The following is a 24,057-nucleotide window of genomic DNA, read 5'->3' on the forward strand; positions in this document are numbered from 1 at the left end:
AATTTTTTTAAGTCCCCCAGATCTTATTTCTTAACGGTTGCATGCAATGAAGCGAAACATAATCCTTATCATGACAGATTCACAATACCGCACATGGAACTTGAGATTCTTAAAATGTTTATTTTAATATTATAATAGTGAAAACACAAAACATTGTAGCATTATTAATGAAGAATTTATTAAGAAAAAAATAAAGCCTGGTTGTTGGCATTTTTTCCCCCTAAGGGTTTTATCCAGAGCGTGGGAATGTGTAGATAAAGAAAGAGGATCTCGTCTTTATTTGCGGAAGAACCGACACCAATGAAATGTTTTAACTCGCATGTAGAAAACAGGCACATTTAGAAGCTATCTGGATCTGTGTTTGATAAAGCAGGAGTGTGATCCTCTCAGTCAATACTGGAATCACAAGGAAAACAATGATAATACTTTGTCGTTAGCTACAGATCTGAAAATAATTCTAGACATTCTGGGAAAATACCTTACGTAACATTTCAAAATCCTGTCGTCTGAGGCTATGGCTGGAGTTTGGGACATTTCTCTCTTCAGCTTTGTTTTTTCCTCCGTTAACCAAAACTGAATGCAATTAAATGTCAAAATGTGTCTAAATGCAGTTTTATAAAGGCAATTCAAAGTAATGTAAAGGATATGAATGTAAAAACACAACAGATTTACAAATTAGAGGTAGCCATTGATAAGCAGCGTGTCACAGGAAACATCTCCATCACTATGTCCAGAAGGTTATGAATATGGAACACAAATGGGGTCCATGTAATGTTTCTCTGCTGCAGACTCCATAATCAAATGTTAATATTCATTGTCAGAAATGCTGTTTGCTGTTCATCAATTTTTAAAAAAATTAAATACTATTAATTTAAATAAATAATTTTGTTGTGTGTATAAAGGGTATAAAGTCCTTTCGCCCAAGAATTTCCACAGTTTTTCATACACTGGCCATGTGTTTTGGCTATGAAAAGTTATGAATAACTCAGGGGGGCTGGCAGCTAGTCGACGGCAATCTTGGCAAACCTGTAATCCCAAGGTTCCTTCTGCAGGATTGTGAATGAAACCGGAACAGGATTAAGGTTTATTCCTCTGGCCAAAAAGTTCGGGAACTGGAGGCACACAACAGTAATCTATAAATCATTTTGGATCTTTGCGTTTGAATTTGGATCTTTTTCTTGCAATTTGATTATGTTCAAGCACCTTTACATCATCATTATTACTACTATTATTTATAAGGAGCTGCCATATTTGCCCATCCCTTTATTTAATTGGTTTATTATTATTCTATTTCTTTTACATTTGTATTTATTGAGCTCCTTCTGTCATTTCCAGGTCTACCTGTTTCCCTTCTCTACCAGCTGCACCCTGTTGGTAATCAACCGCCTGCGTCTTGTTAGTAATTATAATCCTTTGTATTTAAATTTCTGAGTTTTCATTGTTTGTTCCTGGATCCTCTTGTGATCCCGTGTGTTTGTTTCATCATCCCATGTCCTGCGATTGCTCCAACAAGTTCCTTATTTTACTCCATTACTCTATTTTTATTCAATTTACTCGTCACTAACAGGGTTTGGCATAGAGATTTATGTCTCAACTGAAGGTGGTGTTCACGTACCAATCATGTTATGCAGAATGTGATTGTGAATGAACAGAGTTCTCCAAACAGCACAAGAAAGATGTTAGTTTGCTCATAAAAATAAATAAATAAAAACAATAAAACACCTCAGTGCACTGGAAGGAACACACACACACACGCCACCTGCCTGACTCCATTTACAGACATGCACCGGCAAACAAAACAACTGCACCCTTCACTTGTGGTGCTCCTGTACCTTAAAGCTGCGACCGAGTGCATTCGTCATAAGGCACACACATACTCTGCAGGCGAGGAAGGTGGCGCTTTGATGGACGACGGCAACGGGAGCGACAAACTCCATCAACAAAAGCACAGCGAGGTTACGCCTGGTTTAAAATAATACGATCCTAAAACACAGTGAGAGCAGGCAGCATTTTAACCCAACTCGCAAGCAAACATTACTTGCCTGCTTGTCAGAGAGGCAAAACCAATGAATACACACGTATGCATAAAACAGCAGCCATTCTGCTCTCCAGATTACCTACTTGTACTTTGTGTTAGCCAAAAAAATGACAGGAAAAAGAACACGGAGCTAAAAAAAAAAAAAAAAAAAAACGGCTATAAAGGAGAGATAAATAGAGGATTAAAGATTGGATTAAATTAGAAGTTTTAAAATAATTTAGCTTAAAATGTACTGTTTAGGTGACCAAGTAAGATTGCACACATTGCTGTAGGACCAAAGGTGATGCATCACTGTGGACAGTGTTGCGGTCTGTTTCTTCTCCATCTTATTTGTGTATCTACTTGTTCTCAGTTGCAGGTGATTAAACCATGATGAGTAAAAACGATGACGATGGTTAATAATAAAGTTGAAATGAAACAAAGAACTCTAGAAAATGCGCGTTTGTCCCTTTTCGTCGCTGACGCCGAGGCCGTGCAGTGTTGGCGCTGCCATTTGGCTGGAAAGGAATCATAAAGTCGCTGAACAGTGCAACATCTGTTGGTGGGGGCCGTGGATGCTTTTCTGCCCTGAGCCATCCATCCAATATCTGAGCCATGAATAAACCAGAGGGAGTCGATGCAGGTGAACTGAGGTAAAAAAAGAAATAAACTAAATGTCACACATAAGCCAAACGGCAGCCAATTCAAAGTAAAGCAATTTCCTCCTATCCAGTTTTATACCTACTTATTCATGCAGAGTTCTTCGGCAGTCTGTGGGTGCTACGTCGGTTTTCTCTCTCTCAGGACGGCTACGCTCAATACTTTACGCAATACTTTGAAAAAGAGAAACCTTTTAATATTAAACCAGCTGAGATTAATTTGCACATATCACAATTTGTTTCCTAAATCCTGGTTTCTTGGCTTTCTTTGCCTTTTACTGCATTTTTTTTTTCAAGCGTTCAGTTGCGATTGGTAATGTCAGCAGAAATCTATTTTGCTGAGAAATCTGCTGATCTGCAAGTCATTTCACCCAGAAACTAATTTGTCTGAGTGTACATTTATTCTACTAAATGTCATATTTTGGACAATATTCGATATGGTCTAAAACACGATATGAAAGTTGACCTAAACGTGTGAATATATTTAAAGTTTGTAATAAGGCAGGGATGTTGAGTGAAATGTGTGGACTTAAAGAGAGCAGACATGTTTGGCATTAATCAGTGATGTAAATGAATGGTCTTAGGCACAATGAATTATTCAACTGATTGAGCTGCATTTTAATGTCATTGTCCTCAGGAGCCAGTCAGAATACTCCCACATAAACCTCTTTGTGTACACATAAATGTAAAAAAAAATAAATAATTAAAAGTGAATTTTCACAATTCTCAGCAGCTACACAGTCACTTTGAATGGATAGGAATACATCATGCAACATAATGTACTACTTTCAAATTAGCACAATTTACCAAAGTATTGGTAAAGTGAGCAATGTTATAATAATGTTCTGTTTTGTAGTTTGTGTTTGGAAGCTTCATGATCATTTTTCATTCATCCCGGGTCGTTTCTGTGACACAATAACTTGCATTAAATCTGAGAGATGTGTCACTCCCTATGGTTTTATAATATTTTCTCTATCTTGAATAAAAACCCTGACGTTTACCAATGAAACCAACTAAATAAAAGGAGCATTAGCCTACCAGCTGTCTGTTTCTTGACAGGTTTTACGGGAGCGCATAGGTTGTTTTGACGTCTGTCATGGTGGAGCGGGCCGTTTTCTGAAGAGCCCAGGGGTCAACACGTGCTCACAGTAATGGCTTACACCCACTTGGACAGACACATGACGACGAGACAGATTTCACTCCGACACTTAAATGGAAACACTCCCTAAATGCACAAAAAGCAGCAAACCCACAGGCTCGAAACTTAATTGGAGTTGGGGTTGTTGTCGCTGAGGTTAAATTTAATTGGCTGTTTGTCAGACAATGGATTCCTCATGCACAATGTCTACATCTGTTGTGTGTCGTGTAAAGGACACACACTCACAGTGTCACTGACCTGTGGTGTATAATTTTTTGACGGCATATAGAAGAGTTCCAGCTGGTTACCAGCTATGTTTGTCACTACAAACTGCCTTGCGTGTGCATTTCTATGCTGACGTTTTTGTTCTTTTATTTATTTATTTTTATCTCATTTTTTAAAAATGTCCACAAATGAAGACCAGTTGCTGAGGAATGGCCCAAAACACATACAGCACAGACACTTCCCAGAAAAAAATAAAAATAAAAAAAATACCCCCCTTGAACATCTTCAGCTGAACAATCTAATATTCCAGCAGATACATTTAGCCAGCAGGGGGTCCTCTCCTTGTGAGGCAGCACTTTTCAGACAAGCGCGTTTTCCTTCACCAGAAGGAGGCACTTTATACACTGAATAACAAACCCAGTGGTCAACCACTTTCAGGTTATTTTCTGAAATGTCACATAAATCCATTACAGCTACGTAAAAAAAATAAAATAAATAAACCTGAAGACATAAAAAGAAAAGACAGACTTACCACACCTGAGTCCTTTTCTTTCATACCCTAACCCCACATGACTTGGAGCAAACTGCAAATTGGACTTCTTGTGCTTCCTTGCAGCTTTTCAGCAAAGATCAGATTTACTGAATGCACAACTAACAATTGTCCTTTCAACAGTTTCTCACATCTAAGAGGTGCATCTTTGCAGCTCCTCCAAATTGGCTTCTTTGATATTCTCAAAATTTAAAATGGTTTAAAGGGTTTTAATTATTTCTGAATGGTGATGTATGTATATATGTGCAGTGGGAGCTGATGATAAAGTTTGCCAAATAAAGACAGGTTCTGAAGCAGAATGCATCAGAAACAGGCAAAAGTCAATAAAGCCAATTCTGAAATGCAAAACAAAATGTATTAATGAACAGAAAAATACGCATTTTGAATAAAATACAATCAGGTTCAAATGAATTTTGTACAGAGTAAACATGCCAGCAATATTTATTTATCAGGAACTCTCTACCGACATGTTTCAAAGACAAAAAGTGTAACAATTACTTTTGTCCACATGTCAAAATGTTTGGAGGGTAACAAGAACACATTTAATGAGATACTAATACTAATAGGGAAACGTTTAATTTAAAAGAAAAGCCAAATCAGATCAGTGTTATGTTGACCTGGGAACAGAAAAAGTCAATTATGCTAAACAGACTAAACTTTTACAATATAAAACATATATTCAAACAACTTAATAAGTATGAATGTGAAAGTAAATTAGAAAGATTTTCAAAAGCAAAAATCTGTGTGCTGATATCTTCATCTATTGTTTGCTTTTTATATGTACTATTAATTTTATTGTAAAAATTATTTTTGATTCACATGATTATTTTTGAAAGGGTTTATTTTCTACAATTCTATTTAATCACATAGTTTTTAAAATACAAATAAAAGTGTGTGTGTTTTTTCATGTTAAGAATTATAGTGCAGAGATAACACTAATACATTGAACTGTTATCTTAGTTGAAAGTGAACAAATCTTAAAAGTGGAGTTGACATGAGGCTAATTGGTGTAAGAACATGAAGCCATTTAAACACGGCCCCATGCAGGACCTTGTTAAAGCAGAACAGATTTGATGCTCCGTGTGTGAGACTTCATCTCCAATCAAGCTGCCTTACTTTCATTTAGCAGTGATCTGCATGAATGGTTGGGATGAAGAGGAAATGTGATGAATATGTGGAGTCTGTCTCCGATAAGGAACTCCAGGATCACAGTATGGAAATTCAGCTGATTTACTTTTTTTTTTTCTCTTTTGCAAGTCTGTGTGCGTGTGTGTGTGCGCGCGCGCGTGTGAGACCTTAATTTTTTGGCATGATTTAGTCCATCGTGATCTTGTTCTGGATTTTAATAAAAATGTTTAATTGCTTAGTTTCCATTCTGTGATTTGTTTTTGGTTCTTACCTTAGGGTTAGTAACGGTTAATTAACTTTTGCATCCTCTGCTTTTATGGCGAAACCATCTTAATAATTTAGTCACTGTACTAGTTCAGATTTAGCCAAGAACCAAAGTCTGACTTGAACTCCTTCATCAGCTCTCGGTCCTGCGGTATCATTTTGTTACCCTAAGAGGTGGCATTTCCAACTTCCTTTTTCACCCCAGCTCTGCCAGCTTGTTGGTTTCACAAAGAGACAAAGCTGTGTGTTTACCTTTTACCTTCAGAGTAAAAGGTTCTCAAAGTCTTGAGAGCTGTGTGTTTACCTAATTTAATGTGTAATGCTTTTAAATGAGTCTTCTCTCTCTGGAACACTGTGTGCCACCTTTTGACTCCATGAGGACTCAACCATACTGCGTGTTTTGGGTAGTATTACTACATAAACAATTTGGCATTGCTCTTGCAGTTTTTTTCTTGGGGAAACACATGATCCAAATAAATTCGGGGATTTTCTTGGTGCTAGCGTTAGCTGCTACCAAACTACAAAGAAGAGGGCGGGGCATGAAGGGCCTCATTCGTATTTAAAGAAGCGACACCAAAAAACACGATCCTCTCTGATGCGCCTCAGAACAGGTGTAGCCACAACGGCATGACTTAAATGTAAAAGTGAGGGATTTAAAACCATATGTCCACTTCAACCGATTGCTTCATATGTAAAAGAGTAAATAAATGTATTCAATTCAAGTTGATAAACTAATATCACACAGTACATAGATTTGTGGGACCAGTGGCAACTGCTTAGCTTAAGGACCTGGAATATGTTTTCCAAAGTCAAGAAAGCAAAAACTGATATCTTTTAGACTTTTGAGTAGCAAAGTTTCTCATTTAATTGGAACTATTTCATGCTGTTTAAACTGCAAGCAGCACAAAGCCAATCTTCAAGCACAAAGAAAATATTCATTTGCTGAGCACTTTCTGAAACAAGCAAACTTAGAAGACGTTAAGATTGCAGTCGTTGGGGTGTATATCTCTTAAAGCCACCACGTAATTGGTAACATTGTTCTCCAAGAGCAACGTCGGCATGTACATGCAGAAAGAAAAACGCAATGACTCTCAGGATTCCAAAGACTCAACTTGCATCTTATGTCTCCCATCATGATGACTCATTACTTTTGGTTAATTTTGTGTAAAAATGAGTCTCAGTCAGCCTGTGTGGAAAATGGCACCTTGAGGCAAAAAATCTCAAAACCTCTTATTTTCTCATACATAACAGTGGAGAGAGACTCAACCGAGCTTAATTGAAGACAGATGAGCACATTTTCTGCGTCAAAGTTAGAGCTGCTTGTTTTTTAATATAAATAACAAAGTTGAATCAAGCCCATCAAGTCAAATATAAAAGAGTTTTTTTTTCTTCCTTAAAGATTTTTTTGGCTCTAGTGGCCTTTATTTGATAGTTAATTGACAGGAAAGTGGGTAATAAGAGAAGGGGGAAGACATGCAGCAAAGGTCACCAAGGCCGGGAATCGAACCTGCAACAGCTGCGTCAAGGACTAAGGCCTCCATATGTGGGTTGTGCTTAACCCCTGCACCACCACAGCACACCCATATAAATGAAAAGTTAACTAGAGAAATAGATGGCAATATCTTACCATTGTTAAAAACAGAATGCTACAGTTCAAGCATTGCTTAAAATATATAAAGTACATAAAATCTGTGTTGTGGCGCAGAAGCAACAATAAAAGCTCCGTTAAATTATATTTCTGTATCAAATATCTCATCCGTTTACTTACAGTCTCAAACCTGTTGGACAAATTATTATTAAATGATTTTCTTTACCAGAAGTTTCTTAGCAAGCAATTAAAATTGGCAGTCAAAATATTTCTGGATTTAGAAAAAAAAAAAGATTAGGATTACCGTTTCAAAAACTTTGGTTGTTGAATTAATATAAAAACTTAGATTTCTGAGGGTCCATGGTTGGTATAATGCAGTCAGATTAGTTGTTATTGAGCTTCAATTAATTAAGAAATTGATGAAACAAACTGATCCGTTTTATCAACATTTGGATCTATATCATAAAAGTGGGAACTGTCGACTCAGGTGTGCCGCAATTTGTATTTGTCACATTTATCTAAGAAAGAAAAACATTTAGATTGTTAAAATAACACATCTGATCATCCAGAGACCTCCCACATTATGCACACACACACACACACACATCGACATACAAGCAGCAACCCAATTATCAACACTTTAGCGGCCTCACATGGGAGGCTTAAATCACACACACAAACACGCCGATAAGCCACCGTTGACCTTGGCTGAATCCTCAGTGCTGACATTGTAAATCTGCTGGTTCCCTGATGGAACGCTGGTGAGAGGAGAGAAGTCCAAGGCCAGTTCCAACCAGTTCCCCATCCAGTGTATTAGACCTCTGGCTGATTCCCCACATGGCGTTCTAAATATAAAACGATTATTGCTCTTTGTTCATGGACAGTCTGTTGTGTTTTCATTCAAACGCATTGTAATTTTCAAAATTTTTTTATTTGTAAAACCCGTCAAAATGACATCGAAACGTCCCATGAGTACGGGTGTTTATCGATGATTGGTTCACAGTTTTATTTTATCTAACTTTTTAAAAAAATAACTCGCTTTACATTATATTATTTTGTGTTTCAGAGTCTTATTTCCCTACCTACAGGCTGTTGGTTTCTAATAAGACTGATAAGTTCTTCAGTGACACGTTGATCATCACAGGAAGTACATCTGTCACTGATTTTGTAAAGTTAGAAAGTAACTTTTTTTTTTTTTTTTTTTACTTGCTTTTCCCTTTTCTAGCAGATTTGTTCACAAGTTAAACAATATATGTGAAGGATATAGGGTAAATCACATGTGGGGAAAAGTTTTTAAATGACTCTGCAAGGTCTCATCACAAGAACCTGAAATTTAAACAGAGGTGGGAATTGTTGGAAAACGGCTAGATTAGCACATGACGAGAGCTTCTTACGCACTCAGAGATCATTTGACATATATTAAGCAAAGGGGACTGATTTTAGAAGCACCTCTCTGAATGAAAACCTAAAACCGTGCAACGATCATCATCATGTCATTTCAAATGTGCTCGTTTGATCTTGCCTCCCTCCTCCCACTTGATGCCATGTTGCAGCTGTACACAAAGACTGAGACGCCCACACCGCCCCATTGGTCTTTTTCTAATTTAGAACATTAAGCAAGCCACGTTTGCATGATTGCACTTTGGCTAAGAATGTGCGTGTGTTAAGTGTGTGTATGCAAGAGAGTGAAAAAGAGCGAGAGAGAGAGAGAGAGAGAGCGAGCGAGCACAGGTGTGCATGCTCAGGGAAATTTTTTTTACATGAGCTCGTGTTTGTACCAACAGCACCGTATAATATTTCCACTCAGTCAGGCAGCAATATTTTTTATCTGGGCCGGAGGCGACGCGGTGCTGTCAGCTGAAGCAAGCAACCTGCATGCAGGATCCATGCTGTGACCTTCCAATTTACCGTCAGTCAAACCGTCAATTGAGTCGCTAGATTACAGCGAGCCGCCAGAGTGTTTGCATAATGGTAGAGGAGCTTTACGCACAGATCGTTAGCATCGACTCTGTTAGCAGAGGTGAAATTATTCAGGGTTTTACTTCCTCGATCAAAAGGCAGGTTGATGTTAAAAAAGAGGTTAATTGATATGTAAAACAAAAATAAAAAAAAACTACAGTACAGATTAGGCTTCTGTTTTCCTGTTTATTGCGTAACAGTGGATTACTTAAAGCTTTGGGATTTGAAGTCAATTTGTGTCAATTAAATCTTACAAATGTGCACGTTTTGTTGAAATTATCTAAGCCTCTTACTATTGATGTAAAAAAGCTGAAAAAAATCCTACAAATTAGCTGCAATGGTGAAAGAATTACAATGGTGACTATTGTCACATTATGAGGCATCTAAAAAGTCAAATAATGCTGATGGTTTGGTTTTACGTAAATAGTTTGATTAATACATTTGACGACGGCAGTCATGGGGTTAAAACTTGGACAGCGTTAGCAAACAGAGCTGACTGCATCGGCTAAAACGACACAGGGCGTAGATTAGCAGGTATTAAAACTTACAATCAGCACTGAACGCATCAAACGAAAGAAACTGGATGCATTTTCTTTGTTCAGATCTTAATATGCTTGTACAATTTTTTTATTTTTATTGAATATTCATCCATTCAATAATTTCATTGCAATACGCTACAATTTTCAGAAATTTAGGGGGTAAATAAATGGCTTATTCTTTTCCCATTCTAACTGATATGAAATAAAAATATCCTCCGTTATTCCTCTAATTGACCTGTCAAGTGACAAGGTGTCACTGTAAACTTCTCAAATTCACAATAGCATCACAGGATGTTTCACATTTTGAGCATCGGCACAAAGGAAAGGACACATTCACCCTCACATATACATGTTAGAAGTACTAAAGCTTCTTAAAAACAAGAGTATAAAATAAATATGTCTAAAATTATAACCTCTCCATTTGTAAATAAAGCACTGAATACACACAACAAGAATAAGTGCAGTTCATAGTTTGGTGGAATAAGATCTCATCCAAAACCCATGCTGAGTCGGTCTATTTTTGTCACAGACACACACACACCCACACACACCTTGAACCACATTAGACAGCAAGTTCTTTTGTCAGCACATGCCCTCACAAACAGATGTGTGGTCATTTGTTATTAGTTCCCTTTCTTATCTTATATTTTCCGGACACAGGTCTGACCCTCATTCCTGCTTGGCTAATTGATCTTAGTTTAATACAACTTCATTTCTTTGCTGCAGATTTCAAAAGCACTGTTGATCTCAATGGAGTTTTAACTTGGTTAAATAAATGAAACGAGTAAAGCTCTTCACCAGGTGTTTTGTGAAACTTAACAAGGCCTTTCTGTTTTTTCTGCTTGAAACACAGCAGTGCAGCCAGAGGTGAAAAATAATAATCCTGGCTGTTCTGGGCCAGGATTCCCTTTGTAGGACAGATTTTTTTTAATCTCAATTGGATTTTCCTGGTGAAAGAAAGGTTAAATAAAATAAAAAATTCTTGGTGGTGCTGCTGTACCAAGAGATTTGCTTTCTTAAATATGTTATTGTGGAATTATAACATTCTTTATAGAGCAAGATAGCAAAAAGAGTTAAGTTACCTAAAAGTAAGAGGTCTATTCAGTAAGTTGAGAGCAAATTAAATGCAGCTACATTTGCTAAACTCTCAGATCTCGTCTTTTTTTCGAATCATTTGGAAATATGTAAATGCATTTGATTTTTAATTATTTTAAAAATGACAAAATACTTGAGTTAGAGGGAAAAAAACCCATTTTGAATTGATCTAAATTTCATAACACAACAGCTTGAAATGGAAAGAAAAGGACACATCACGTCCCATTTAAAACGTTTCACTAATTACCGGCTGCATTTACTTTGACTGGGCCCTTCCTCCACACCAAACTCAAGTCTTCTGCAGCCTTCGTTTCTTTCCAGGATTGTCCTTTATTTATATATTTACCCATCTTTGATACATCTCTGAGCAACTTCTCGAACACTGCTGAAGGAAACGCATTACCACACCACGAGTCTGCCACTACCGTGTTTCACTGTAGAGAGACTGCGCTATCAAATAGAGCATTTTTATTTTTGAATAAAACCATAGTGCACTGCAAAAACGTTCAGTCTTTGGTCTCATTTGACCAAAGCACATTTTTCTGCTAAACATAAACCCATAACTGTCAGTGTGGACTAATACGCAGTGCTGAACGTAGGAGAAATGAGAATATGTTTTAAGGTGCACTATGGTGAAGTAGTGAGTAAGGCACACTGCAGAGCAGCCTGCATGTAGCACCCCATGAGCAGCACACCTCTCAGAGGAAACGGGCCTGTCAGATTCAGCTGCTGATAGATTAAAGTGCTCTCTATGTACGTGTTTGTATTTACTGAGCTATATTTGCCCTCCGTTTAACAGCTGCCAGACAGCAAGCTAAAAGCAGAAAGCAAAGACAGGATGTGTTTGTGCAAATGTGAAAGTGTGTGATAGCGTAGTCTTGTTACTATGGGTCAGACCAAATTAGGGTGACGGAGCTCACAAACACCCCCCACAAATTTTACACAGTAAAGAAAAAAGAGCACAACATCCCAAATCATTGGCATGACAACAAATACGCTGTACTTGTGATCCCAAAACATTTCACATTCTTATTTTGTTTATCTAAAAATGTATGGTTTTCCCTATGAATTATGAACGCTTTTGTGAGACAGCATGTACTTATATTCAAACATGTACGTAAACCATTTCAGAGCTTCAAAACAAGATTAAAAACAAACCATATTCTTCAAGAAAAAGCTTTTAGTTGTGCCAGAGAAGTAAAGAACAAACGAAAATACGGCCTGTCCTTGTACCCACAGCATGAAAAAAATATGCTTCATTTTTCTGTAATGCTGCCCTTTCTTATTGCGGCCCCATTGGAGAGGTTATTTGCTCTTAAGCTCTCCTCTTGCTGGTCCTCAGATAGATATAACAAAAACATCCAGAATTATTTCCTGTATTAGTATTTGCATGTTTGTGGAGCAACCTTTTGGATTTTTTTTTCCCCAAAAAAAGTTTCCTAAGTGAAATTAAAATGTTGTTTTTCTTTCTGTACACCCAGTGATACCCAGGGCCCCACATAGTCTATACACTTTTCAATCTATTTCCTTGAAAAACATCCACAGCCTAATGTCATTCACTGACAGGGGTGAACTTTTGACACTATCGATATTGTGCGTCGCTGTCAGTCAGTGTGGGAAGTGATTGGTCCCGGAGACGCCGCCAGCAGAACGCGTGTCCCTGAAGTAGTTACGGTGAACTTTTTGTGATAACTTTATTATGGCTCGATAGTCAGAGAGAAAAATGAAGAGAGGAATGCAATTGGAAAAAGGGTACAAAATTCTAAAACGAACTGTAATGAAAAAGTGTGACTGGTTGTTGTGGAATAGTGTCATTTTTGATGCACCTTGTCTACACCATAAGCTTTAGCTCCCTGTACTGATTCTATCAGATCCCAACTGTCAGATTCAAGTTGGGAGTCTGACTGGGACACTTCCAGTCCGAGGAAATGTTTTGGTAGCATTTAAACCTAAACCTGTATGAATGATTTTCGGCCCAACTGTGCTGTACTGCGACAGACGTTAGAAATGACTTTAGAGGGGCATTGACTCAGGGCCTCGGTTTTGGGGGTTGGGGGCGGCTCCCAAAACTCATGGATGCAAGTCATCTGTGTTGTGAAATTTTAAGATTTTTATGAATGTAAACTCAATTTCTTTGGGAATAATATGGAAGATGATTAGAGGAGGCGTTAAACCTCCTCTCACCATTAATGTTTGTCCATCAATTAATACCTGTTGATGAGTAGGGGTACCCATTAATGTGCTGTAAAAAAACAAAACAAAAAAATGGTCTGACAGTGGGGAAGTGGGGCGGTTGTCTTGTCAGTCCATCAAAACCACAATAAAAGAAAACCTTATAAAAAGCGGACGAGGGGTCAGTGCGACCCCGGTGGACAACAAAGAGAGTAAAAAGCTCAATGACCTCATCTCTTAAAACCACAGGAGAATTAAATAAACAAGAATATCTGCATATACACCAACATCTTAAGATTGTTACACACATAATCTGGAGTTCACTGCGTTTGGGGGGAAGCCTATAATTACACTTGCAGCCTCAGTGCTGCACTTTGTGCAAGCAGCCATCATACCTTGATAACTCGTGATTTCTCCACGCAAATGCATAAATGTCAGTGTGGAGTAATATGCAACGCTACAGTTAGGAGGAATGAGAATATGTTGTAACCTTAAGCCCCAGGAGAGCTGCGCTGCGCTGAAGTAGTTAGTAAGGCAGACTGCAGGCCAGTCCAGACGTGACAAATTGAGGCTGCTTTTGAATTTCCCTAAACCATCAGCATCTCCTTCTCAAAGGAAATAGGTCTGTCAGATTCAGCTGATAGATTAAAGTGGTCTCTATACACACGTGTGTATTCACTGAGCTATACTTGCTTTCCATTTGATAGCTGCCAGACCTCAAGTTAATAGCAAAAAGTATGTTTATGTGTGCGTTTGTGCATATGGGAATGGGCAAACACATTGTGTTTATGTTTGCTGTTGTACAAAAAAAAAAAAAGAAGAAAAATACAGCGATTTACTAGTTTCTAACACAGCCATGCACACCTCACCTTGACAAAGTGCTTGTGGTTTTGCAGATGAAAGAACAGTTTTGGGGAAATGACCCAAAAATATCATTGCGGGTAGAACAAAGAAATGAGTTTCACTCTGCTGGAGAGGCATTGTGCAGAAGCTGAGGTTTGGAACTATACAGAAAATATACAAGAAACAGAGATGCAAGAATGACTATAGAATTATTCATAAGAAGGAAATTGTTAGTGTGGGATGGAAAAAAAACCTGAAGAGGAAAACATAAATGTTGTAGTTACACTTATGTAAAAAAAACAATAAGGAACCCTTCAATAGCCTGCATGTTTTTTGCAGACATATAACATCAGTAGCAAATAATTAAAAACTACAACTCAGCATTTTAAAGGAGCTTTTCTCAGTTTAAACCTCAAATATATAGTTTGACTTGCTACTGAACTAAGACTGTAAGAAAATGAGCTTTCTGGGTTTTGTAGGGGATATGAAGAGGTTGCAAAAGTATTGCAAATTATCAATACAGTCTTAACGTCTTTAAAATACAGTAGACAATGGTCAAGGCATTCGGTCCTTTCATATGTTATTGAATTTCTTGTATTACCCACAAAATGATCAGTGCTTCTAATAAAAGCTGGGCAAATTTACAAATCGGCAATTATGATCTGAAGGTAATATCGCTTCTTGCATGATAAGATGAAAGTCGGACAATAAATCAATCTCCAAGGGAAATAGTTAATGTGTCGGGAAAAGAGCAAAGGAGAAAGATTGAGATGCGGGTGAAGGAAAGCCAATAAATGACAGAAAAAAAGGCAATGCAAGAAATCATGAGCAGCCTAGTAAAAATAAAAATCAATATCTTCACATAACGGTGTTGATTCTCAAAAAGGTAATCAGATCTGTTTCCTATTTATGTAAGAGCCATAAATAGGAAATATTTAAGTTTTTGTAAGATGGTTTGTTTGTATTTTATAAATTAGTTAGGACGATTGATATTTGTTTAGGCATTTTTATTGTGAAATTTAGTTTTACTTTGAAAGGCTTACTTCCTGTCGGGCTGTATATTTCCTTAAAAAAACAAAAACCATTTTTGGGATTGCTTAGACACGGTTGAATTACCTAGACACGGAGCAAAAACAGTTTTTGACCGGGTAGACTGTGTATTTTTGGAAAGAAAGAAAAAGGATTGATTTATCGTCAAATTTGTAAAAAAAACACTGAGAGCTGGAGCTCTTCTGTGACCCTCCAGCAGCAGCTCCAAAGGACACTGGTAACTCGAAACAAAGAAATCAGTTTGTTGCATTTAACAAAAATATAAAGAACTGACAAAGTTAACTAAATGTGTGCACTGCAAATAGTCAACTAAAGAGTCAGGCTAATGAAAATAATTAAAAAAAAATAAAAATCTAAAGGGATTGTTGAGTTCATGAGCTGATGTCCCTTTCAAAGCTATCACTTTGGAAGGGACATCATATTATCTAATCTTTTCAGAAATTATGGCAAAGCTTTGCCACCCAAAAATAGACAACAAAATGGTCTGGCCCATGGACTAACCGTCACAAAATTAGCTGAATGCCAACAGCATTTGAACACGACTGCCAAGAAATCTCTTCTTTCAGATTTCTTGGCAGAAATCCCGAAGCGTTTCGTATTCCGAAGTCCACGTTAGCCTTAAATGCAGCGTACGATTGCAAAAGTGGCAGTTTCAGTGTATTTGCACAGGTGTTTGCAACAGGAAAGGGTGAATCACTCAAAAACTCAAGATGTGGGAATGGCATCATGCCTGCTGGTGGAATCGCTGTGAGAACCGTCACAAACATCAGGACTTCCTCTAGAGATACAGCAGTTGTTTTCTATACGCGCCCCTGGCTACAGCAGATCCTTTCCAACCTTCAATAGCTACAATAATTCCATGAAAAAAAGAATAATTCCATGAAAAAAAGAAAGTAATAGCATTGCAGTATTTGAACACAATATGCACACCTCTCTGGACTTTTGTGAGATACATTGATCTGTGATAAAACCAATAAGCCACAACAGGGTAATATGTGTATAGAAGGGGCTTGGACCGGTGGTGATTGTAAATTTTGACCTGAGCGTATAAAGTTGTATGTTTGTTTGTATGTATGTACGTCAACAGCTATCTCCTGAACCCTGCTTATTCTAAAACAAAATCTTTCATTCGAGGGAAAAAAATAAAAATAAAACATCAGTGAGGAAGGTTCAGCACCAACACAGGAAATACCACAGTGATATAATGTGCTTCAAATTGATCTATTCGCTTACAGGGATTGATGAATAATTTTATGCATCAATTTTACTGACTTGAGTCATTTTCTTTCTATATTGCATTTTTCTGTTAAAGGTCTAAATTAAAACCATATTTTTCTAAATGGTTTCCTTCTGCTATTCGTCTGTGGATTAGTTTCCACAACGCTCTGTGATTACTCAATAAACACTGCAGATTTACTTAATATTTGTAGTCTATTGATAAGAATTCACCATGTAAAAAGTGCAATACTAAAAAATAATTTCCTGGCATAAAACCCCCCCAAAAAAACGACACTTTCATGAAGACCGGAATGCATTATGGGGCATCGGAGAGGATGCCCCATAATGCATTAAGGATGCATCATGAAACAGCTCACGTTACCCCAACTCAGGTTTATCAACATTTATTTGAACATTATAGAATTTTTTTGTGCATTTGAAGCATTATTGCACGCAAAACAAATATCTCTGCTACATATAGAGTAGAAACCTTTACACTTTTTAAACTCACTATATAAAATCTGAACACTTACAATAAAACTTCAAAAAAAAAAAAAAACAAGGTTATTCTTTAAAAGTTAGAGAGTATTTAAAAGAAAATAAGACAAAAAATTTTTTGTACACCTGAATCATTGCACGTAAAATAACTTGCAGGCTTTATTACCCATTTTCAGAAAAAAAAACGACAACGTAATTTATGCAAAACAAACATCAGGAACATATATGTACGATCTTACCATTTATCATACTGCAAACAAGTTATAGGATAACCAAAACTATTAACATGAAAAAGTGAAGGAACTGCACGTTTTAGAATGGCATTTAACCCTTGAATGTGGAAATGGGGCCCAACCAACCCCACACACGTAAAACTTGTATCATTTTCATTGGTCCTCTACGTTTGCCTCAGTCCTCGCACGCACAAGGGTTAAAAACAATAAAAATACAGGGGAGGTGGTAGGGTAGGGAGGTAATAAAGTTCAATCACTGTCAATATTTCCTCGCTTAGTTTTTTATTTTTGATCTTGGTTCACGTGTAAGACAACAAGAGCATCAATATGAGCAGGGTGAAGGCTTGCCTGCTTTCTTGTTACTCCCAGCAAGAGGATAGAAAATCCTCTTGCTGGGAGTGCTGGTTGCCGGAACATCTAAATACTTTCTGCTGAGCTTTGCCAAACGCAGAAATCTGTCCTGGTTGCCGGCCTACCACTGCAGCGAGTTAGTCATGGTGGGGAAATGTTGTAGCGGGGGAAAAAAAACAATCATAGATTTCTTCAGCAGGAGTGGTGCTGTGTGCTGATCTCCTGTCACTCTGGTAATGTGGCCCGAAACGTTGCAGAAAATCTTCTTCCCAGCCTGGCTTTTTTTCCCGGTCACCAGCTTGCTATGATCGGGGAATCTCTTCAATCTCCTCACCTTGGACAGCTAGGAATAAAACAAATAATGCTAAGTTCATCAACGCTGTCTACATTTGGGCATTATAAACTAAAGTTATTGTAAACCATTCAACTTAAATATTGAACAGTTTACAAAACATTAAAATCCATTGGACCCACCTGTTGCTCTGGACGGCTCAGGTGCCTGCGGCCTCTGCAGATGTAGTGAAGATGCTTAATGCAAGGAGCTAACATGCAGGCAATGACTGGGATAGACTCCGTCACACTTCAGTAGCCTTTATCAGTGGTTGAAGTACCGGAATCAGCTGTTCAATTTCTTCCCACTGTGATGCTGTCATGGCAAGTGTCTTCTGGACATTTGGCTCGGTGACGTTTTCATCACCAAGGACGGACTGCGCTGTAATCCTCTGCTCAAACAGCCGCTGGAGCATTGACAGAGGATTTCCAACAAACTGGACAATCAATCTGGAGTTTTTTTGGATTTAATTCCCAGTTGTTCCTGTCGTTTCTTCAGAGCACAGGCTGCAACTGATGAATGTCGAAAGTGGCTGACAACACTCTGTGCTGCATCAAGCGCTTTCACAACATATGTTGAATTTAATCCACCTTTTATTGAAAGCTGAAGTGTGCAACTCAGATCGTTTGGAAACATTTCACAGACGGTTTCTTCTCGCCTCAAGTTCAGCCTCCTCCTCAACTCTACGTTGTCTCCTCTGAGCGTCCACTGGCTTCTGTTTGCAACCAATGGGATCTTTAGGTTACTGATCGTGTTCTCTCTAATCCTCAAGAGATCTGACCGTTTAAGTTCAACTTTCTGAGCTTCCGATGGATTTTCAAATGCGTATGCTCTTTGTTGAGAAGTGTTTGCGTGCACTTTGAATCTTTTTTGTCGTCCGTAAGCACTTTGACCAGTTTTCACTTGATCCTTAAGAAACTTATTGTCTTGCTGGAACTTTTGCAGGAGTGTCTGTTTCAACAACTTTTTTCTGAAGATTCACTGTAGAATTTTCCAGTGATTGTTTTTCTTTCTGCAGGATTGCTTTGTCTGTCTGAGCATTTAAAAATTTCTCCTGGAGGATTTGGTATTTCAAATCTTGTTTTGACAACTTCCTCTCAGTTTCACTCAAAGCCTTTTTTAGTCCCGTGACTTCCATTCGTAGGCTCAAATTTTCTTCATCTTTGTGCTTTATTCGCTTCAATGATGATTCTTCATTTTGGCGATTTCTTTTCGCCTCCAGTTCTGTCTCTTGTGCAACTCTACGTTGTCTCTTTAGTTCCTCTTCGTGAGCATCGATTTGCTTTTGTTTTGCATCCAATGCGATCTTAAGATTGCTAATTGTGTACTCTCTAGTTCTCAAGAGATCTGACAAATTTTTAAACTCAAATTTATGATTCATCTCTAAATGTGCTTACTTTTTGCTGAGACGTGTCTAGTTGTATTTTCAATCTTTGGTCATCATCTGTGAGCTCTTAGACCTGCTTTTCAGCATCCAACACTCGTTTTGTCAGACAGATCCCGCCTCTGTACAGTTACAGTCATTAAAACATTTCTTTCCTGCAAGTTTTTTAACTGACCTTCTAGATCCTAAACTCTAGTTATACTTTGCTGAAGTTTGGTCGAAATCCCTTTAAATTTGTTAGAAAGTTTAAAATATTTTCCCTCTAGCAGTTTTATTTCCTTCTGCAGGGATAAGTTCTGCAGTTGTAAATCTATTTCATTATATTGAACTCTCTCCTTGGACAGATAATTTTCTCTTGGCTTTTCCTTTTGCTGTGTGGATAGTCTTGTTGTGTCTCTGCCATTTTCACTCTGATTATTTATGACTTTCTTATTGGATTGGTAATCATTGTTTTAAGTAGAACTTTCTGAGCTTCCGATGAATTTTTAAATGCGTATGCTCTTTGAATCTTTCATCGTCCGTAAGCACTTTGACTGTTTTCCTGCAACCAACGCTCATTCTCTGAACATCTTCAGTCTTACTACTTTGCAGACAGGTCCTGCCTCCGTGAAGTTTCAACTATTAGAGCCGTCATCTTTGACTCGTTTCTTCTACAGATAGGAATTTGTCTGTTGACTTCGTAGTTCAATTTCATCATGTTGAATTCTCTCTTCAGCTCTGGAAATGGGCTTTTCTTTTTCTTTATCCTCTTGTTGTGTTGATGGCTTGTCTTAGGCTATTGTTCACTCTGAATTTTCCTGAATCCCTCATCGGTTCAGGAATAACGCGCCTTAATTTGCTCAGTCAGTTTGCTTGATCTGCTGCACTTGATTTTTCTAAAACCGATTCCCTTGCTGGGACATTTGCATGTGTCCCTGTGTGTCAACAACGTCTTAAGTTTCGTTGTGGAATTTTCCAGTGTTTGTTTTTCTTCCTCCAGGATTGCTTTGTCTGTCTGAGCATTTTAAAAATTCTCCTGGCAAATTTGGTACTGCAAATGTTGTTCTGACAAGTTGATCTCAAAATCACCCAAAGCCTTGTTTATTAACTTGGCTTCTTTTCTTAGACTCAAACTCTCTCCATCTTTGTGTTTTATTCATTTCATCGTGGTTTCTTTATTTTGATCATTTCTTCTCGCCTCTAGTTCAGCCTCTCCCTCAACTCTGCTTTGTCTCTTAAACTCCTGTCTAAGCATCCACTTGCTTTTGTTTTGCATCCGATGCGATCTTTTGGTTACTAATTTTGCCTTTCCAAATGAAGTGATTTGAAGAGGCAGCAGATAAACAATGTTTGGGGGGTTCTCTCCTCCTCAGATTTTGGTTTGGTATTTTTTGACTGACGACAAACTGACGAAAGTTTATTTTTCTCCGCAATTGCAAATTTTTCCAACTCATTTTTCATCTTATTGATGTTTTCTTGCATTTTTACCGTGGCTACAGACACCATTTTCTGTCTCCAGGACTTGTATCTGTTTCTTGAGAGCTCAAACCTTGGTCTGACTCTGAAGCAATCTTAGCATTGCGTCTTCCGACCGTCGGAGTATCTTTCACTGGAGACCACATGCTGGAGCTTCTCCACCTCAACGTTGAGCTCCGAATTTTCTCAGTTTCTCCACCTCAAACTTGAGATCCTTAATTTCTGTTTCTTTCTCTTTCAGTTTTGTGGACAATCTGTGGTTCTCATCTGAGTTTATCCTTTATGGCGTCGTAATCTGGGACAATTATAATATCTCCTTTCTCATCTAGCCATAACTTTTCCACCTTAGAATATGTTTCTTTAAGCATTTTAAATTTCTGCTCATTCTCTTGCAGTCTCAAAACTTCCTTAGACAGTTCTGCAATCTTAAAAACCCGTTTCGCAAATTAAATCAACCAGTATTCCAATTTTTCTCTCCATACAGTAATTGCTTCTGTGGCTCTTCTGTTTTTTGTCAGAGCGTCTTCTCTGCATGTTCAGTTTTGTATATTGTCTTTTTCAAATTTTCTCGTATTTTTCTTGCTGCTTTGAATCCTGTCAGCCAGCTCTTGACCTGCTGCAGTTGACTCTTAAGAAACTGATTCTCTTGCTGGGACTTCTGCAGGAGTGTCTGTGTTTCAACAACTTCTTTCTGAAGATTCATTGTAGAAATTTCCAGTGATTGTTTTTCTTTCTGCAGGATTGCTTTGTCTGTCTGAGCATTTTAAAATTTCTCCTGGAGGATTTGGTATTTCAATTTTTGTTTTGACAACTTCCTCTCAGTTTCACTCGAAGCCTTTTTTAGTCCCGTGACTTCCATTCGTAGGCTCAAATTTTCTTCATCTTCGTGCTTTATTCGCTTCAATGATGATTCTTCATTTTGGCAATTTCTTTCTTTTCGCCTCCAGTTCTGTCTCTTGTGCAACTCTACGTTGTCTCTTTAGTTCCTCTTTGCTTTTGTTTTGCATTCAATGCTAATTGATTGCTAATTGTGTTCTCTCTAGTTCTCAAGAGATTTGACAGCTTTTTAAACTCAAATTTGTGGGGCCTCTGATTCATCTCTAAATGTGCTTACTTTTTGCTGAGACGTGTGTAGTTGTATTTTTAATCTTTGGTTGTCATCTGTGAGCTATTTGACCTGTTTTTCAGCGTCCAGCATTCGTTTTGTCAGACAGGTCCCGCCTCCGTGTAGTTTCAACCATAAGACCCCTGATTTTTGACTCGTTTCTTCTGCAGATAGGAATCTGCCTGTTGCCTGTACTACAAAATTGAACTTCGTAGTTCAATTTCATCACGTTGAATCCTCCCTTCAGCTCTGGAGATGGGCTTTTTTTTCCCTTTATCCTCTTGTTGTGTTGTCTTGGGCTATTGTTCACTTTGAATTTTCCTGAATTTCTTAAATCCATTTTTAAATCCACTGCTAGTTTAACGGGCACAGCATACACAGATGCAGCAAGAGCAGACACATTGCTCAGGAGTACTTTACTGCACTCAAAAGCATGTTGACAATCCGATAGTCAAATAAATGAAACGTTCAGCTCAGTGAGAGAAGAACTATTGAATTCAACCTTCCATCTCTGGTACACATATGTTCTGGGTGGTCTGATATTTTGAGTTTGATTGTATTTGTACATTTAAACATGGTATTGCAGTTGAGTGTTTTACTGATCCTAATATGAGGTAAAACCTCACCAGGCCTGGTGTTTCCAACAAACGTGGAAACTCAGCCAATATTTGCTGCAGTGGGATTGTCCCATTTGATTGGATCCATGCTGCTTGATGCATTGCAGCTTCCAGCACGTGTTGAACAACCCGATCTGTGAGCCAGATTTTATTTTTCAGCCATTCAGTCAATTGGATGGCGGGCTCTGGACTGATAGTCGGTTCTGTGGGGAAAGAAGTTGTAAAGAAATTAAAACCAACAATGTAGGGTCACTCACAGATGTAGGTAGCAATCTATAGGCTTAGATTGCTGCCTACATTAAAAGGGTTTACGAACAAGTCTATAAGCCTAGTACCATTCAAAATTAATCTTTTTGGTTCAACATTCAAGTCCCTTGCTTCTTCATCAACAAAAAGAAGCCAGTCCTACCTCTCTTTGTCTTGTAAAAAAGTTCAGTCCTTTAACTGGAACAAAGCTTATTTGGAGAGCCCCTGGACCTTCTTCCGGTGGCGTTTCCGTTGCTCGTTGTTGGCACCCTCCGTTCATCTACCCGCTCTGAGCAGATGGGTTCTCACTGTAGCACTGTAGGAGGGGCTAAATAATCCTTAAAGGTTGGGTTCTCTTCTTCTTTATCGTTTCTCTTGCTTATTTCTTTTATCTTCAGTTTTCATCTTTCTTTCTGTGGAGTTAATCATCAGTTGCGTCCTGTATGAATCTTAAAGTTCATATGGATCTTAAGTATAAACAAATTTATCTCATAATGAGACCCATACGGACTTAAATATAAACAAGTGAATCTACTAACTACTCAAATATAAACAAGTGTATCTTCTAACTACTCATGAACTTAAATATAAATAAATTTAGCTACTGGGTAATACAAAGTTGGAATGTATAATACTGTTACACATATTTTAGGACTTCTTACTGGAGAAATTTTACTTAGGTGAGGACTGTGCATTGCTGTTGATGTTCTTGCCAAGAGGAAAATGTCACAAAAAACCAAAAAGACAGTCAGCTAAACTCTTCCTTAACATCACGACTCTGGAAAGTTAATTTCTTGTTTACAGATTTATTGATAATGAAGAAGTGTGAAACTAAAACACACAGAAGGGATACATTACTTTTTCAGCCTCTCATAAACATGTACAAATAAGCTTAATGTACATGAATGAAATTATGTTTCACATGAATTATCAAGCCTATAATCCATACTGACTTTCAATATATGAGCATTAACTAACTTGTGCATTGCAGCAGTTTAGCATCATAATGAAATAAAGGTAGTACGAACTTGCAATAAACATTCAAAAGTACTTGGCATCAAACCTAACAAACCAGAAATTATCTGAAAATAATGATGTACAATAACACAGGGTTACAAAAAAATTTTTTTTGAAAATAGTTTATCTTTTGACAACTGATTTATTACAAACATTCACTACTGAATCCAAAAATAACATCCATTTGTATCAATCAGGTCACGTTTTTATGCTAAGTTAATTTTTAAATTCGAGTTTTTTGTCTAAATGGATTATTATGGATAATTAAATTTTTTTACATTATCGGTTGATTTTTAGTAATATTTCTCATCCGAATTAGATTTTTAAGATATCAATTGTTTTCTAACACAATTTATTGATGAAATTTTACAAACA

General features: G+C 37.6%; 1 long non-coding RNA gene across 1 annotated transcript; it reads right to left on the reverse strand.

Moving 5' to 3' along the window:
• Window positions 1–17,441: 17,441 nt before the first annotated feature.
• On the reverse strand, window positions 17,442–23,200 carry LOC103476454 (uncharacterized). Its single transcript, XR_535471.2, has 4 exons — window positions 22,829–23,200; window positions 20,897–22,622; window positions 18,002–20,859; window positions 17,442–17,870 (listed from the first exon to the last, which is right to left on the reverse strand). It is a non-coding gene; the product is annotated as an uncharacterized LOC103476454 (long non-coding RNA).
• Between the last annotated feature and the right edge of the window lie 857 nt (window positions 23,201–24,057).

Source organism: Poecilia reticulata, linkage group LG15, assembly GCF_000633615.1.
Source record: "Poecilia reticulata strain Guanapo linkage group LG15, Guppy_female_1.0+MT, whole genome shotgun sequence".
Lineage (NCBI taxonomy): Eukaryota > Metazoa > Chordata > Actinopteri > Cyprinodontiformes > Poeciliidae > Poecilia > Poecilia reticulata.